The 15,851-nt window shown below is 44.4% G+C and overlaps 1 pseudogene; it reads left to right on the top strand.

Annotated features, from left to right (window-relative positions):
• Nucleotides 1-9,874: 9,874 nt before the first annotated feature.
• On the top strand, nt 9,875-13,087 carry LOC131413303 (HLA class I histocompatibility antigen, B alpha chain-like; annotated as a pseudogene).
• The last annotated feature ends 2,764 nt before the right edge of the window (nt 13,088-15,851 follow it).

The following is a 15,851-nucleotide window of genomic DNA, read 5'->3' as shown; positions in this document are numbered from 1 at the left end:
GCCAATATTTTCTTGAGGATTTTTGCATCTATGTTCATCAGCAATATTGGCCTGTAATTTTTCTTCTTTGTATTGTCCTTGCCTGGCTTCGGTATCAGGGTGATGTTGGCCTCATAAAATGTGTTAGGAAGTGTTCCATCTTCCTCTGTTTTTTGGAATAGTTTGAGAAGGATAGGTATTAAATTTCCTTCGAATGTTTGGTAAAATTCTCCAGAGAAGCCATCTGATCCTGGGCTTTTATTTTGTGGGAAATTTTCATTACTGTCTCAATCTCTTTGCTTGTGATTGGTCCATTCAGATTCTCTATTTCTTCTTGATTCAGTTTTGGGAGGTTGTATGATTCTAAGAATTTATCCATTTCTTCTAGATTGTCCAATTTGTAGGCATGTAGTTTTTCATAGTATTTTCTCATAATCTTTTGTGTTTCTACTGTTGTAATTTCTCTTCTTTCATTTCTAATCATATTTATTTGAGCTTTCTCTCTTTTTTTCTTAGTTAGTCTGGCTAAAGGTTTGTCAATTTTGTTTATCTTCTCAAAGAACTAGTTTAATTTCATTGATCCTTTCTACTTTTTTTTGGTTTCAATTTCATTTTTTTCTTCACTAATTTTTATTATTTCCCACCTTCTGCTGACTTTGGGCTTTGTTTGTTCTTCTTTTTCTAATTCCGTTAGGTGCAGTTTAAGGTTGGTTATTTGGGATTTTTCTTGTTTGTTTAGATGGCCTCTATTGCTATGAGTTTTCCTCTCAGGACTGCTTTTGCTGCATCCCATTTGAGTTGGAATGGTGTACTTTCATTTTCATTTGTCTCCAGATATTTTTTGATTTCTCCTTTAATTTCTTTAATGATCAACTTGTATCATGTTGTTTAGTCTCCACATCTTTGTCACTTTCCTGGGTTTTTTCATGTAGTTGATTTCTAGTTTCATAGCATTATGGTCAGAAAAGTTGCTTGTCATGATTTCAATATTCTTAAATTTATAGAGGCTTGCCTTATTTCCCAACATATGGTCTATCCTTGAGAATGTTCCATGTGTGCTTGAGCAAGAATGTGTAATCTGCTGTGTTTGGATGGAGTGCTCTCTATATATCTATTAAGTCCATCTCATCTAGATTTTCATTTAAGTCCACTATTTCCTCAATGACTTTCTGTCTGGATGATCTATCCACTGATGTAAGCAGGGTGTTAAGATCCCCTACTATTATTGTGTTGTTGTTAATATCTCCTTTTAGGTTTGTTAATGGTTCTTTATGTACTTTGGTGCTCCTATTTTGGGTTCATATATATTTATAAGTGATATGTCTTCTTGGTGGAGTGTCCCTTTTATCATTATATATTGCCCCTCTTTGTTTCTCATTACCCATTTTATCTTGAAGTCTACTTTGTCTGAAATAAGTATGGCAACACCTGCTTTCTTTTGTTCACCATTAGCTTGGAGTATTGTCTTCCATCCTTTCACTCTGAGCCTTTGTTTGTCTTTAGAGCTGAAATGTGATTCCTGGAGGCAGCATATTGCTTGATCTTGTTTTTTAATCCATCCTGCCACTCTGTGTCTTTTGTTTGGAGAGTTCAATCCATTTACATTTAGATTGATTATTGATATATGAGGGCTTAATGTTGGTATTTTATCACTTATTTTCCAGTTCTTTTCCATTTGCTTTGTTTCTTGCCCCATGTGTTTGGACTACCAATTCAGTTTGGTAGTTCTGTATGATGGTTTTCTTAGTTTTCTCTTGATTTATCATATGTGTCTCTATTCTGATTATTTGTTTAGTGGTTACCATGAGGTTTGTATAAAAAAATCTCATAGATGAGACAGTCCATTTTCTGATGGCCTCTTACTTCCTCAGACTAAGTCGATTCCATCTCTTTTCCTCTTTCCCTTCTAAGTTATTATTGTCACTACTTATTCCATCTTGTGTGGTGAGTTTGTGTTTAAAGTGATGTGGTTATATTTATTCTTGGTGTTTTCCTTCCCTTAATCTTTGATGTTATAATTAAGCATTTGCTAACCTGTTCTAATAGAGAACTGCAATTTTTCTGATTTTGTTTACTTATTTTTCTCCTTGCTCAAAGCTTTGTATCCCCTTTCTCTTTTTTTTGCCCCCCCCTTTTTGGCCCCCCCCCTTCTTGAACATTTCTTGTAGTGGGGGTCTTGTGGCAATGAACTCCCTTAGCTTTTGTTTATGTGGGAAAGTTATTATTTCTCCATCATATCTGAAGGATATTTTCACTGAATAGAGTATTCTTGGCTGAATGTTTTTGTCTTTCAGAATTTTGAATATATCATTCGACTCTCTCCTAGCCTGTAAAGTTTCTGCCGAGAAATCAGCTGAAAACCTGATAGGAATTCCTTTCTTTGTCATTGACTTTTGTCAGCTTTACTACTATATGTCTTGCAGAGGGTCTTTTCATGTTGATATATTTAGGAGATCTATTGACTTCATTCACTTGTAATTCTAGCTCCTTCCCCAGGTTTGGGAAGTCTCAGCTATTCTTTCTTTGAACAAGCTCTCTGCTCCTTTTTCCCTCTCTTCTCCCTCTTGAATACCTATAATCCTTATGTTGCATTTCCTAATTGAGTCAGATATGTCTCAGAGAATTTATTCATTTATTTTTAGTCTTAGTTCTCTCTCCTCCTCCATCTGGAGCATTTCTGCATTCCTATCCTTAGTATTGCTAATTCTTTCCTTTGTATTGTCAGCTCTGTTCTTTAAAGATTCCAATTTTTTCTTTATCTCCTCCATTGTGCTTTTAATTGCCAACATTTCTGATTGGTTTTTCTTTATATTTTCAATCTCTTGTGAAGAAGTTCCTGATTTCATTGAACTGTCTATCTTTATTTTCTTGTAATGTGTTGAGCTTTTTTATGATAGCTATTATGAATTCGCTATTGTTTAGGCTATAAATTTCTTTGCCTTCAGGATCGATTTCTGGATGCTTATCACTTTACTTCTGGTCTGGAGATTTAATATATTTTTGCATACTGCTTGAGGGTGTGTGCTTATTTTTCTTCCTGGTGAAAATATCTGGTCACAGCTTCCACCTGCCACCACTGGGTGGGTGTCAAGAGCTGTGTATTCTGAGCCCGCTGCAATCTGTGGGAGCTCTGGCCAACTGGCTATGCTGGAATGCCGGATAGTGGGAGGGGCTCTTTCTTTCGCATGCCCAATCCCGGGGGCTTCTCGCTCTTCCCTCACTGTCTGCTCTCCTGGGCTGCTAGCTTGATGAAGACAACCCCACAACAGTTCAGTCCCCTCTATATTGGAATTTCCCACAGGCTGTGAGAGAACTTGGAGAGTGACAGCTTTCCCGCCCCCACCCCCCCGAGGTCCGTGTGGTCCTAGTCCCAGGGTTGCTGTCATTGGGGATGGAGAGGAGTTCTCCTTACCTCCTTTCACTTCCTCCAGGTGGTTCCAGCACCTCCACCTTCAAATGTAAGGCTGAGTGGGTCTCTCAGATGTCTTTTGCATTGTGTGAATGTCCTCTGTTGGTGTATGAATGTTGCTTTGGTTGTATCTTGGGGTGGAGAGTCTAATGGAAAAAGTCACTCCACCATGATGCTGATGTCACTCCCTACGGGTCTTGTTTTTTTATCCATTCAGTCACTCTATGTCTTTTGATTGGAGGATTTACTTCATTGACATTTAAAGTAGCTGTTGACAAGTATGTTCCTATTGCCATTTTGTTACTTTTTTTTTTGGATGTTTTAGTAGTTCTTCTCTGTTCCTTTCTTCTTCTCTTGTGGTTTGATGGCATCCTTTAGTATTATGTTTGGGTTCCATTCTCTTAATTTTTTGTGTATTTATTACGGGTTTCTGGTTTGTGATTACCATGAGGTTCGTCATATATAATAACATGTGTATATGGCAATCTATATTAAGTTGACGGTCTCTTACATTTGACCTCTTGCTAAAAGCTCTACCCTTTTACTCTCCTCTTCCCACATTTTATGTTTTTCATATCATATTTAGCCACTTTTTTGTGTGTGTGTATCCATTAACCTCTTATCATGGAAATAGATAATTTTAGTACTTTTGTCTTTTGACCTTCATGGTAGCTTCATAGGTGGTTGCTCTGTTACCTTTACTGCATATATGCCTTTACCAGTGATTTTATTTATTTATTTTTTGATAACTTTCTTATTCCTATTTGTGGTCTTTTCTTTTCCACTTAAATAAGTCCGTTTAACATTTCTCATAAGGCTGGTTTATTGGTGGTAAACTCCTTTAGTTTTTGCTTTTCAGGAAAACTCTTTATCTCTCCTTCCATTCTGAATGATGACCTTGCTTGGTAGAGTATTCTTGGCTATAGGTTTTTTTCCTTTCAGCACTTTAACTATATCATGCCACTTCCTTCTAGCCTGTAAGGTTTCTGCTGAGAAACCTTACGAGGTTTCCTTTTTATGTAACTTGTTGCCTTTCTCTCACAGCTTTTAGAATTTTCTCTTTATCTTTAATTCTTGACATTTTAATTATAATGTGTCTTGGTGTGGGACTCTTTTGGTTCATCTTGTTTGGTGCTCTCTGTGCTTCCTATGCCTGGATGTCTGTTTCCTTCCTTAGCTTAGGAAAGTTTTCAGCTATTATTTCTTCAAATAGATTCTCGGCCCCTTTGTCTCTCTCTTCCCCTTGTGGGACACCTATAATTCGGATGTTAGTATGCTTGATGTTGTCCCAGAGGTCCCTTAGACTGTCCTTGTTCTTTTTAATTCTTTTCTTTTTTCTGTTCAGCTTGTGTGATTTCCTCTAGTCTTTTGTCCAGCTTGCTGATCTGTTCTTCTGTGTCATCTACTCTGCTGTTGATTCCGTCTAGAGAATTTTTCATTTCCATTATTGTATTCTTCATTTCTGATTGGTTATTTTTATATTTTCCAATTCTTTGTTGATGTTCTCACAGTATTAATCTGTTCTTCTCCTAGGATCAGTGAAGCATCCTTATGACTATTAGTTTGTACTTTTTATCAGGTAGATTGTTTACCTCTGTTTCATTTAGTTCTTTTTCTGAGGATTTGTCCTGTTTCCTTATTTGTAACATATTCCTTTGTCTCCTCATTTTGCCTCTTTCTCTGTGCTTATATCTATATATTAGGTAGATCAGCTATGTCCCCTGATCTTGTAGAAGTAGACTTATACAAGAGTTGCCTTATGAGGCCCAACAGTGTGCTTCCCTCTCATCACCAGTTCCAAATGTTCCAGGAGTGTCCCCTGTGTGTGCTATGTTGTGGTGGGTCTGCTCTTGCTGCAGGTATACAGAGAGGGTAGGCTGTCCCCCTGACCAACTGGTTGTAAGGCTCAGTTCTGTGCAGCTGCTACAGTCCCTTCAGTCATTTTATTGGGCAGGGGGATCCATGGCACAATTGGCTGCAAGGTCTAATTGCATATTCCTGTTGCACTTTTTCTGTTAAGTGAGTAGGCCCCCAGCATGGCAGGTCAATAGGTTCAGGGGCTTAAAATCACTGTAGGCCTCTGGTCTGCAAAGCTGTTTTCAGGTCTCTCAGTAGCGTACCTGGGTGGGCCCAGCCCCAGGCATGGCAGCACTCAATTCTTTCAGGTGTTAGAAAGTGGGGGGCCAATCTCCTATGTGGCTGTTTGAGAAGCACAAGTCTGCTACAGCTGACAAGCCCCACTGCCCACAGGCCCACATTCCCCATCAATGCAGTCCTGCCCTGTGCAACCACAAGTTGCCAAAGGGCTTGCTGGTGGGTGGGGCAGTGCCTAGGCATGCTGCCTGCCCTGGCTGAGCTGGATTAAATCAGTGCCCTAGTGGGCAGGGCAAAGCCCTACACTAACAGGCCAGGGAAGAACTCCAAGGGCATCTGACAGTGTCTGTGTCAGCTTTCCTGTACTAGGTCACAATAATGGCTCCCACCAATGTCTCAGTCCCTGGGAAGATGGTCCCAACCACCTTCTGCCTCCCTGAGATGCACACAGAGCCTGTCAAGTGACTCTTTTTACCCAAGGACTGTGCATGTTTCTTTCTGGTAACTTTGTGTTGCTTTCCAAAATGGGTGAGTTTGTGCATGGGCCCTTTAAGAGCAAGCTTTTCTTTCTCTTATGTTCAATAGCTTTTCCTGTTGTATTTAATAGCCAGCAAAGCCAGATATTATGACACTCCTCTTGGTTGTGCTAAGTTAAAAAGCTGTTTATTGCGGCACAGCTTTCCCACTCAAATCCCCCATTCCTCCAGGAAAAGCTTCATACCTTAAGACTGCTCCCAGTTGTGAAGTACCATGGCTAGAATGTGGCTTTTTCCTCTCCAGAAAGGTATTTCTGCTTCTTCCACCTCAGTCAGCACTGTCCGTTGTTGTGGGTGTTCTTTTTATCCAGGTTACGGTTCTCTCTCAGGAGTAGTTGTCCCCAGGGTAGTTGTGAATTTGCTGTGTCCCCGTGAGAGGGTGACTTCAGAGTCTGCCTATGCTGCCACCTTCCCAGCAATCAGATAACATTTATCAAGATGTCCAATCATAGCATTGTCCCCAACTCCTGACAACACCCAATCTAGAGTGAGCCCCTGCTTCCATAGACTCTCCCTAAAATCACTCAACCAAAGCCCAAATCCTATACATGTTCTAACACCTTCGCACTAAGATTCCCAGTGGGCCCCGAAGGTGTGTGTTCTCCCTCACAGCAACGAGTAATAAATCCAACTTGTTTGCCCACAAGTGTGCTCCTGGTGGTCTCTGGCTGAAGAACATTGAGGTGTGTTATTACCCTTTTGTCTGTCAAAGCTTTTATGTGTCTTTGACTTTGATTATGGGCATGTGTTTGTATCTTTGTGAGCGTGTGGTTGAGAGAAGTTTTATGTTTTTCTTTATGGTTTTTAATCTTTGGGTCATGCATAGAGAACTCTTCATTCCACAATTGTAAAAATTTAACGTATATTTTCATCTAGGAGAGGGGTCTGAGGGTGAAGGGAAACAGAGAGAGAACTGTTTGAATATTTGGAGAAAGTATGGGAAGAAACAATAGGTAAAGAGTTCTAAGGAGGTGGAATTCTAAAGTTTACATCTTCTTCTCTATAATTTTACAAGTATGTAGAGGGCCTACAAGGTATTTGATATACGTAGTGTTCAATCAATGCTTTCCGTTCGGCTAAGTGAAGACTTTTGTCCCTGCTTATGTTTACCAGGTTAATGAAAACAACACCAAGAGTCCCAATGTAATATACACAAGGGTTAGCTCCAGTGATGGGCATTTTTGAACACTTGTGACCTTAAATTGATGAATCTCATTTCAGTTAATGTATGTACAGTCTAGTTGTTAAAATACAGGTTAATTAAACTTCTTGGACATGCTGTATTTTAAGTATATGTCTATGACCCAGATGGACAAATCCATGACATCTATATGAAGATAATTTTAATATACATGAAACTGTAAGTCACACAGTATCATTTTGGGCGGAGGAGGCTGAAAACTAAGAAAATTCTACATATGTACTGTCCAGTATGGTAGCCACTAGCCACATATGGTTATTTAAATGTAAAGTAAATAAAATTAAAAATTCAACTGCTCAGCACAGTAGCCACATTTCAAGTGCTCAATAGCCCTGTGTAGCTACTGGCTTCCATACTGGACAGTGTAGATATAGAACAATTCCTTCATCACAGAACATTCTGTTGGACAGTACTGCTCTTCATACTCTGTGTGCCTCAAGTCAGATGCATTAGACCCATGTAAATTGAAAGGTCCAATATTATTTCTCTTAGAGAAACTTCAGATTTCTGTCTGAGATATGAATACATATTCAGATGATGTATAATGAAAGCAAAATAGGTTATCAGTGGTTCTAGTGCCTTCAGGCACAAACTGTTCTCAGTTCCAAAGGTAAACACCTGTCCCTCCACCTCCCTTCCCCGACTGAGGACACTCTCTGGCATCAAATTTCCGGGGGGTGAGTTCTCTTCTAGAGGAGAGCAGGGGAAATGCTCTAAGCTAAGTTTTGGGAGGCAGGGATTCCAACTTAGGAAGAGAGATTCTGGGAAATGAAGAGGAGGCAAAGATGGGGACCAGTAGGGAGACTCTCCCTGGTTTATTCAGAATAGCAGTTCTCAAAGTGTGGTCTATGGAACACTTGAAGTCACTGAGATCCTTTCACAGGGTCAATGAGGTCACAACTATTTTGCTAATATTACTAGACATCATTTGCCTTTTCACTATGTTGACATTTCTACTGAGGAAAAACTTAGCGAGAATGGAGGCTACGGTATCAAACTTTGATGGTAATTATCCTCACCACCACTTAGTTACAGGAAAAAAAAAACACTTTCACTTGAAACATCCTGGCTGAAGCACTAAAAATTATCTTTATAGGGGCTGGCCTGGTGACATAGTGGTTAAGTTCACACACTCCACTTTGGTGGCCCATGGTTCGCAGGTTCAGATCCCAGGCGTGGACCTATGCACTGCTTATCAAGCCATGCTGTGGCAGGCGTCCCACATATAAAGTAGAGGAAGATGGGCACGGATGTTAGCCCAGGGCCAGTCCTCCTTAACAAAAAGAGGAGGATTGGCAACAGATGTTAGTGCAGGGCTAATCTTCCTCACCCAAAAAAAAACACATTATTATCTTTAACACATCACTATCTTTAAAACTACATTTAAAAATATATAATGATGTGGGAAGCACACATAAAGGACTTCTGCTACATTCCCAACTACTATGTCCCAAGGAAAACAATTTATGTGAACCTAGCTAGCCAGCTAGCCTCTTATTTATGGACTACCATTTTTACTTGAAACAATGAATGACAGAAACCAGGATTATTCAGACTTGGTTAATTGGCACATACTTACTCAAAACAAATGTGAACTTCTCCCTTCAAGAAAATCAACTGACAGTTGACAACTGACAGTACTTATTGCCTTGATAATATGGCAGATCTCAAGAGAAAACTCAAATTTTGGAAAACTTGTGTCCTACCATGTAAGCTTGATAGCATCCTAGTACTGACACACTTTTCTGTTGGGATCTCTGGTAATATTAACAAATGTGATTGACAATTTGTAGTTAAATTCACCAACACGAGAAGATCAATATAACTTAGTGAAACACTACAGTAGTTTAATAAATCATACATTAGTACAAAAGCCAATTAATACGCAAAATAGGTCTATGGATTTTAATATAATAGGAAATATTCAATGATATTGTCTCAGGTTCCATTTTGCAAATAACCATTGAGAAACTACCACTTGTGTAGTTTTATTTTAGTACCAAAGTTGAATATCCCCAATTACCTTAAAAGGTTATTAAAAATACTATTATATATTTATGTAAGCCCATATTATTTTTTCATATACTTCAACCAAAATAACAGATTAAATGCAGAAGCATATATGAAAATCCAGCGGTCTTCTAATGAGACAAACAAGAGACTAGCAAATATGTAAAATATAAAAAGATCTACTCTTCTCACTACCTTGTTTATGTCGAGAAAGTTATTTTTCATAAAAATATTTCTGTTAACTTGCCATGGGTTATGAATATTATTCTAAATAAATTAATAAAATCTTTTAAAAACTTTTAATCTTAGTATGGTAAATATTAATAGATATAACCAACATAAACAAAATTATTCTTGGGGTCCTCACTAATTTGTGAGACTGTGTAGATATCCTGAAACCAAAGTGTTAGAGAAGCGCTGACTCAAACAGCCCCTGGGCCAGGACTCAGGGAAACAGCGAGACAAAGAGCTCTGGGTGCAGGAGGAGAGGGGTCAGGGCAAAGTCCCAGGTCCCCGGACTTGGCTCTCAGGGTCTCAGGCCCCAAGGCGGTGTCTGGCGCGGGGAAGCTCTGTGTTGGGGAGCCCCCATCTCCCTGAGTTTCCCTTCTCCCTCTCACAGTCTGTGTCAGGTCCTCTTGCCTGGAGATGCGGCACCAGTTCTCACACCCATTGCGTGTCCGGTTTCTAGAGGAGCTAATCAGCATCTCCACGGTTCCCGGTTTTAAAGTCTGCACGGACCCGGCAGGACCCAGATTCTGCCTGATCCAGAGGACACGGGTCATCGCGCCCCTAACCTTGCTCCTGCTGCTCTCGGGGGCCCTGACCCTGACCGAGACCTGGGCGGGTGAGCGCGGGATCGGGAGGAAACTGCCTCTGCGGGGGGCGGCGCGAGGGGACCGAGCGGCGGGGACGCAGGATCCCCCGGGAAAGGCGCGTCTCCGCGGACACCTGCCCAGACCCCCTCCCCCACCTCGGCCCCGCCCCAACCCCTCCCTTCTCCCGCCCCCTCTCTTCGCACCCCAAGTCCCCGCGCTTGTCCGTCTACTGCCCTTTTTCTGTCTGTCGACCCGTCGCCCCTAGGCACCATCACCCTCAGACCCCGGGACCCGCGCCAGGAAGAGGGTCGGGCCGGGTCTCAGCCCCTCCCCGCCCCCAGGCTCCCACTCCCTGAGGTATTTCTACACCGCCGTGTCCCGGCCCGGCCGCGGGGAGCCCCGCTTCATCGCCGTCGGCTACGTGGACGACACGCAGTTCGCGCGGTTCGACAGCGACGCCGCGAGTCCGAGGATGGAGCCGCGGGCGCCGTGGGTGGAGCAGGAGGCGCCGGAGTATTGGGAGCGGGAGACGCGGATCTTCCAGGAAGCTGCACAGAGTTCCCGAAAGGGCCTGAACACCCTGCGCGGCTACTGCAACCAGAGCGAGGCCGGTGAGCGACGCGGGCCCGGGTCCAGGTCACGACCCCCACCCCCACGGACGGGCCGGAGTCTCCCCGAGTCTCCGGGTCCAAGAGTCACCCTGAGGCTGCGGGACCCGCCCGCCCCCCGACCCGGGAAGAGCCGGCGGGGACTTGCGCGGTTTCATTTTCAGTTTAGGTTTAATCACTGTGGGTCGGTTGGAGCAGAATCGGGTTTGACCGCGGGACAGGGCCCAGTGGGCGGGGCTGACCTCGGGGGCGGGGTCAGGGTCTCACACCCTCCAGGGGATGTATGCCTGCGACGTGGGGCCGGACGGGCGCCTCCTCCGCGGGTGCAGTGACTCCGCCTACGACGGCGCTGATCACCTCGCCCTGAACGAGGACCTGCGCTCCTGGACCGCGGCGGACACGGCGGCGCAGATCACCCGGCGCAAGTGGGAGGCGGCAGGTTTGGTGGAGCTCGACAGGAACTACCTGGAGGGCGAGTGCGTGGAGTGGCTCCTCAGATACCTGGAGAACGGGAAGGAGAGGCTGGGGTTCGCGGGTAGAAGGGTTCCTGGGGCCTCTGAATCTCCATTAGAGCTGGGACTGGCATCCCATAGAGTTGGGGGGGAAATGGGATCAGTGTCAGAATACCGCCCCTCGGGAGAGGGAGGAATCCACCCAGGTTTTTTCATATTCTGTACTAATGACTTGCCCAGATGGCCCACCTTCTCTAAAGAACAGTTAAGGAATCCAGGTTCTTCAGGAATAAAAGGGGAGATCATCCCTGATCGCCCATCACTGGTTCCCTTTGACCCTGGCAGCCATCTTGTGAACCATGACTTCCTCTCTCCAGGCCTTGTTCCTTGGCCTGAGAACATCTTTGCAGGTACAGACTCCAGCTTTTCTGAGTCATTCAGCCTCCACCCAGGTCAGGACCAAAAGTCTGTGTTCTTCTCTTTAGAGACCTGGAGCCTCCTACCCTAGGCTCTCACCCTAATTCTAGAACTTTCCAAGGAATAAGAGATTATCCCACATCCCCAAATGCAGGCTGGTCTCTGGGTTGTGTGCTCCTTAAAAAACCAACTGTGCTGTCCATGAGTGCTGCTTTAGTGGCTCGTGGAGATAACTGAAAGTGAATTTTCTGATTCTTCCTCCTCAGAACCCCCAGGAAGACACGTGACCCACTACCCCATCTCTGACCAAGAGTCACCCTGAGGTGCTGGGCCCTGGGCTACCCTGCAGAGATCACCCTGTCCTGGCAACATGATGGGGAGGACCTGACTCAGGACACGGAGCTTGTGGAGACCAGGCCTGCAGGGGACAGGACCTTCCAGAAGTGGGCACTGGTAGTGGTGCCTTCTGGAGAGGAGCAGAGATACACATGTGATGTGCAGCATGAGGGGCTGCCCAAGCCAATCACCCTGAGATAAGGTAAGGAGGAGGATGAGGGGTTGAGCTTCTTCTCAGGGAAAACAGAAGCCTTTTTGGACACCTTCACCAAGGTCAGGACTCAAGATTGATGTCAGAGCCTCTCACCTTCCTTTCTTTTCACAGAACTACCTCCTCAGCCTACTATCCACATCATGGGCATCATTGTTGGCCTGGTTCTCTTTGCAGCTGGAGCTGTGGTGGCTGGAGCTGTGATGTGGAGGAAGAAGTGCTCAGGTAGGGAAGGGAGTGGAGGGGTTTGAATTTTCATGTCCCACTGAGGGGTTTCAATCCCAGGTAGAACTTGCCCTGCCTTGTTAATGGGAAGCACCATCCACACACATGTTTGCCTCTCTGGAGCTGAATGCTAACAGTCTTCTGTAAAGCACTTATGAAAATGAAAGACAGATTGTTTCACCTTGATAATTCTGGTGCAGGGGACCTGATTCCCAGCAGTCGAAAGCCACAGGGGAAGGACCCTGCTGAGGACAGAGCTCCAGGAGGGCAGTTGGTTCAGTTCCTATACATCTCTTTTCTTTGTTTCCTCATCCTGCTCTGGAGCTTCAGTCACATTTCTGGAAACTTCCTTGTGGTCCAGAACTAGGAGTTTCCTCTAGGATCTCATGACCCAGGCTTCTCCCTGTTTTCTTCCCACAGGGGAAAAAAGAGGGAGCTACGCTCAGGCTGCAGGTAAGTTTGAGTGGGGAGTTGATCCCTGAAACTCTTGGGATAGCGTAGACGGAGCACATGGGGGAACTCACTCACTCCATAGTTCCTCCTTAAGTCTCATCTCCTCTGGGCTCTGACCACATCCTGTTTTGTTCTACCCCAGGCAGTGACAGTGTCCAGGGTTCTGATGTGTCTCTCTGGACGGGTGAGGCCCTGGAGGCCTGAAGTGAGGGAGGTGTTGGGGAGAAGGGACATGACTAGGTTATAGGGATTCTCTCATTGGGACATTTTGAATAGCTGGTGGGCTGTTGAGAATGTCAACACTATGTGACTGACCTGAATTTGTTTGTGATTATTTTCTTTCCCAGTGTGAGACAGCTGCCTTGTCGGGGACTGAGTGATGCAAGATTTGTTCACGTTCCCACTTTGTGACTTCAAATCCCTTGAATTCTCTTTCTGCAACTGGTATCTGGTGTCTGCGTTCCTATTAGCATAATGTGAGGAGGTGGGGAGACGGGCCCTCCCCCTCCCCATCATCACCCTCTCCCCATACTGACCTGTGTTCTTTCCTTGATTGACCTTCCTGTTCCAGCAGAGGCGGGGCTGGGCCGTCTCCATCCCTGTCTTAACTTCATGTTGCAGTGAGCAGTAATGACTTGCTTCCTTACTGAAAATATGAATCTGGATATGAATTTGTTTTTTCTAATTTTTTTCTAAGAGATTGATGTGTTAATTAAAGGAGAAGATTCCTAAAGTTTGAGAGATGAAATAAATAGAAGCACCAAGAACTTTCCAGAATTAGTGTGTTTGTTGTGCTGAATCTTTTGCAGGTGGGGACAGGAGAGGGCTGTGAGGAGCCAAAGGTGAGTGGGGCCTGTGCCCACTCAGTGCTCAGTGCATCGTGGGCTTTGATGTTGTCATTCCTTGGCTGGGTCATCTTTGCTGCTCCTTTGTTCTACACCCTTCAGTAGAACCTTGTCCCACCAGGACATATGATCAGAGGGATGAGGATGTCACCTGCGCAGTGTCCTGTCTTCAAGACCATGGGCAGCGAGGGCTTCATGTAACTGGGTCAGCCTAGGCTCAGGCCAGGGTCTGGCCCTCAGCCCCTACATTTTGTGTGTTTATGTTTTGTTTCTTTGGGGTTTTCTTTTTATTATGTCTGTTCTCGTTCACGTTTAGAGTTCTGGTCTCATTCTCCTCTGAGTGTCCCCGTCTCTGACAGCAGCAGGAGTCCTTTGGCCTGTCATTGTCCCCATAAGGCCCAGGCAGCCCTTGCACACAGGCATCTGTGGTGTCCAGAGATGAATTTTCAGACTTGTCCAGCTCTGTCCTCCTTCTAGGGCTATTTTCTGGGTTATTCTTTCCCTCTTTCCCCATATATATACATATATATATATGTATATGTACGTATATTTTTTTTTTTGAGGAAGATTAGCCCTGAGCTAACGTCTGTTGCCAATTCTCTTCTTTTTTGCTGAGGAAGATTGGCCCTGGGCTAACATCTGTGCCCATCGTCCTCTGCTTTATATGGGACAGTGCCACAGCATGGCTTGATAAGCAGTGCGTAGGCCTGCGCCCGGGATCCGAACCCATGAACCCCAGGCCGCCAAAGCGGAGCGGGCGAACTTAACCGCTACGCCACTGGGCCAGCCCCATTCCCCATATTTTTTAAAGACCAGATTCTAGAGTTAGAGGGAGGAGGGATCCGATAGTTTCTCATCTTAATTAAATTCCAGTTGAGTTTGTATTTTCTCTGTGGCCTGCCCCCTCTTTCTGCCCTTACCTGTAGTAATCCTAGTGCTGGCTCTGATCCAAACTCAGGGATTTATAAAGCAGAGTCTAATTTAGATCAATAATTGGTTGGAAAATAGGACCCATAAGCCCATCTTTTCTGGAGAGAGTAATATAATTGTCTGCTGTAGTATGTAGGAGGGTTGGTGTGGGAGGGAGAGTTGGAGGGAGGGAGGGGAGAGCAGCACTTGTGAGAAAAATATAAGTGGCATTGATGTCAGTGTGAGTGGACGTTGTGCTGTAGCTGCCACAAAACAGCATGTGGTCTGAGGTTACATTAATAAAGATACTGTCTCTAGAATAGGGAGGTGCTCTACGCTGATCATTCATTCAACTGATCTGCCAGATATATGACGAATTATGTTTGCATCTGGGAAACCTCAGTGAATTAAAAATAGGCAATAATTGCCAGCCTTGGGGAGCACGTGTTCTAGTGGTAAGGGGCAGACTGTATGCTATAAGCATAGTAAACAAGGGAAGTATTTGTGTTAGAAGTTGTAAGGGGCCAGCCCGGTGGCACAAGTGGTTAAGTGCGCGCGCTCTGCTGCGGTCGCCCGGGGTTCGCCAGTTCGGATCCCGGGCACGCACTGATGCACTGCTTGTCAGGCCATGCTGTGGCAGCGTCCCATATAAAGTGGAGGAAAATGGGCATGGATGTTAGCCCAGGGCCAGTCTTTCTTAGCAAAAAGAGGAGGACTGGCATGGATGTTAGCTCAGGGCTGATCTTCCTCACAAAAAAATAAATAAAAAAAAAACATTGTAAGTGCTTTGAGGAAGGTGACCCAGGGTATAAATGTGTGGAGACGGGGAAGATGGCTGTTTTACTAGAGTGGTCAGCACTGGCCTCATTGGGAAGGTGAGCTTTGAGGAAGATTTGAAAGACATGAAGTAATAGTCCACGAGACTGTCTGGGGGAAGTTGTTTATGGGCAAGAGGAATCTCTAGTACAAATGCACTAGGGCAGGAGTGTGTTGTCTGTTCAAGGAAGAGCGAGGAGTCTGGTATGGCTGGAGCAGAGAGTGATTGAGGTCCATCTACCTGCAGATCACATAGAGCACAAGGATATTGGAAGGGTTTGACTTTTCTGAGTGAGATGTGTAGTCATAAGACAGTTTTTAACAGAAGATTGACCTGGTATGACTTCTCTTGAGAAGGTGTGGCTGCTATGCTGAGAACAGATTCGAGAGGCGAGGAATGAGCGATGCAGTAGAGAAAACTGTAGGAAACTAGTGCCGTGGTCCAGGCTAGAGATGTTGCTTGCTTTGTCTGGAAAGTTATTATAGCATGGAAAATAATACAGAGTGATTGGATTCTGGATATATTTAAAGATGA

This window comes from Diceros bicornis, chromosome 14, assembly GCF_020826845.1.
Source record: "Diceros bicornis minor isolate mBicDic1 chromosome 14, mDicBic1.mat.cur, whole genome shotgun sequence".
NCBI classification, from domain to species: domain Eukaryota; kingdom Metazoa; phylum Chordata; class Mammalia; order Perissodactyla; family Rhinocerotidae; genus Diceros; species Diceros bicornis.
Note: the sequence above shows the minus strand (reverse complement) of the source record. Positions and strands in the feature narration are given on the sequence as shown.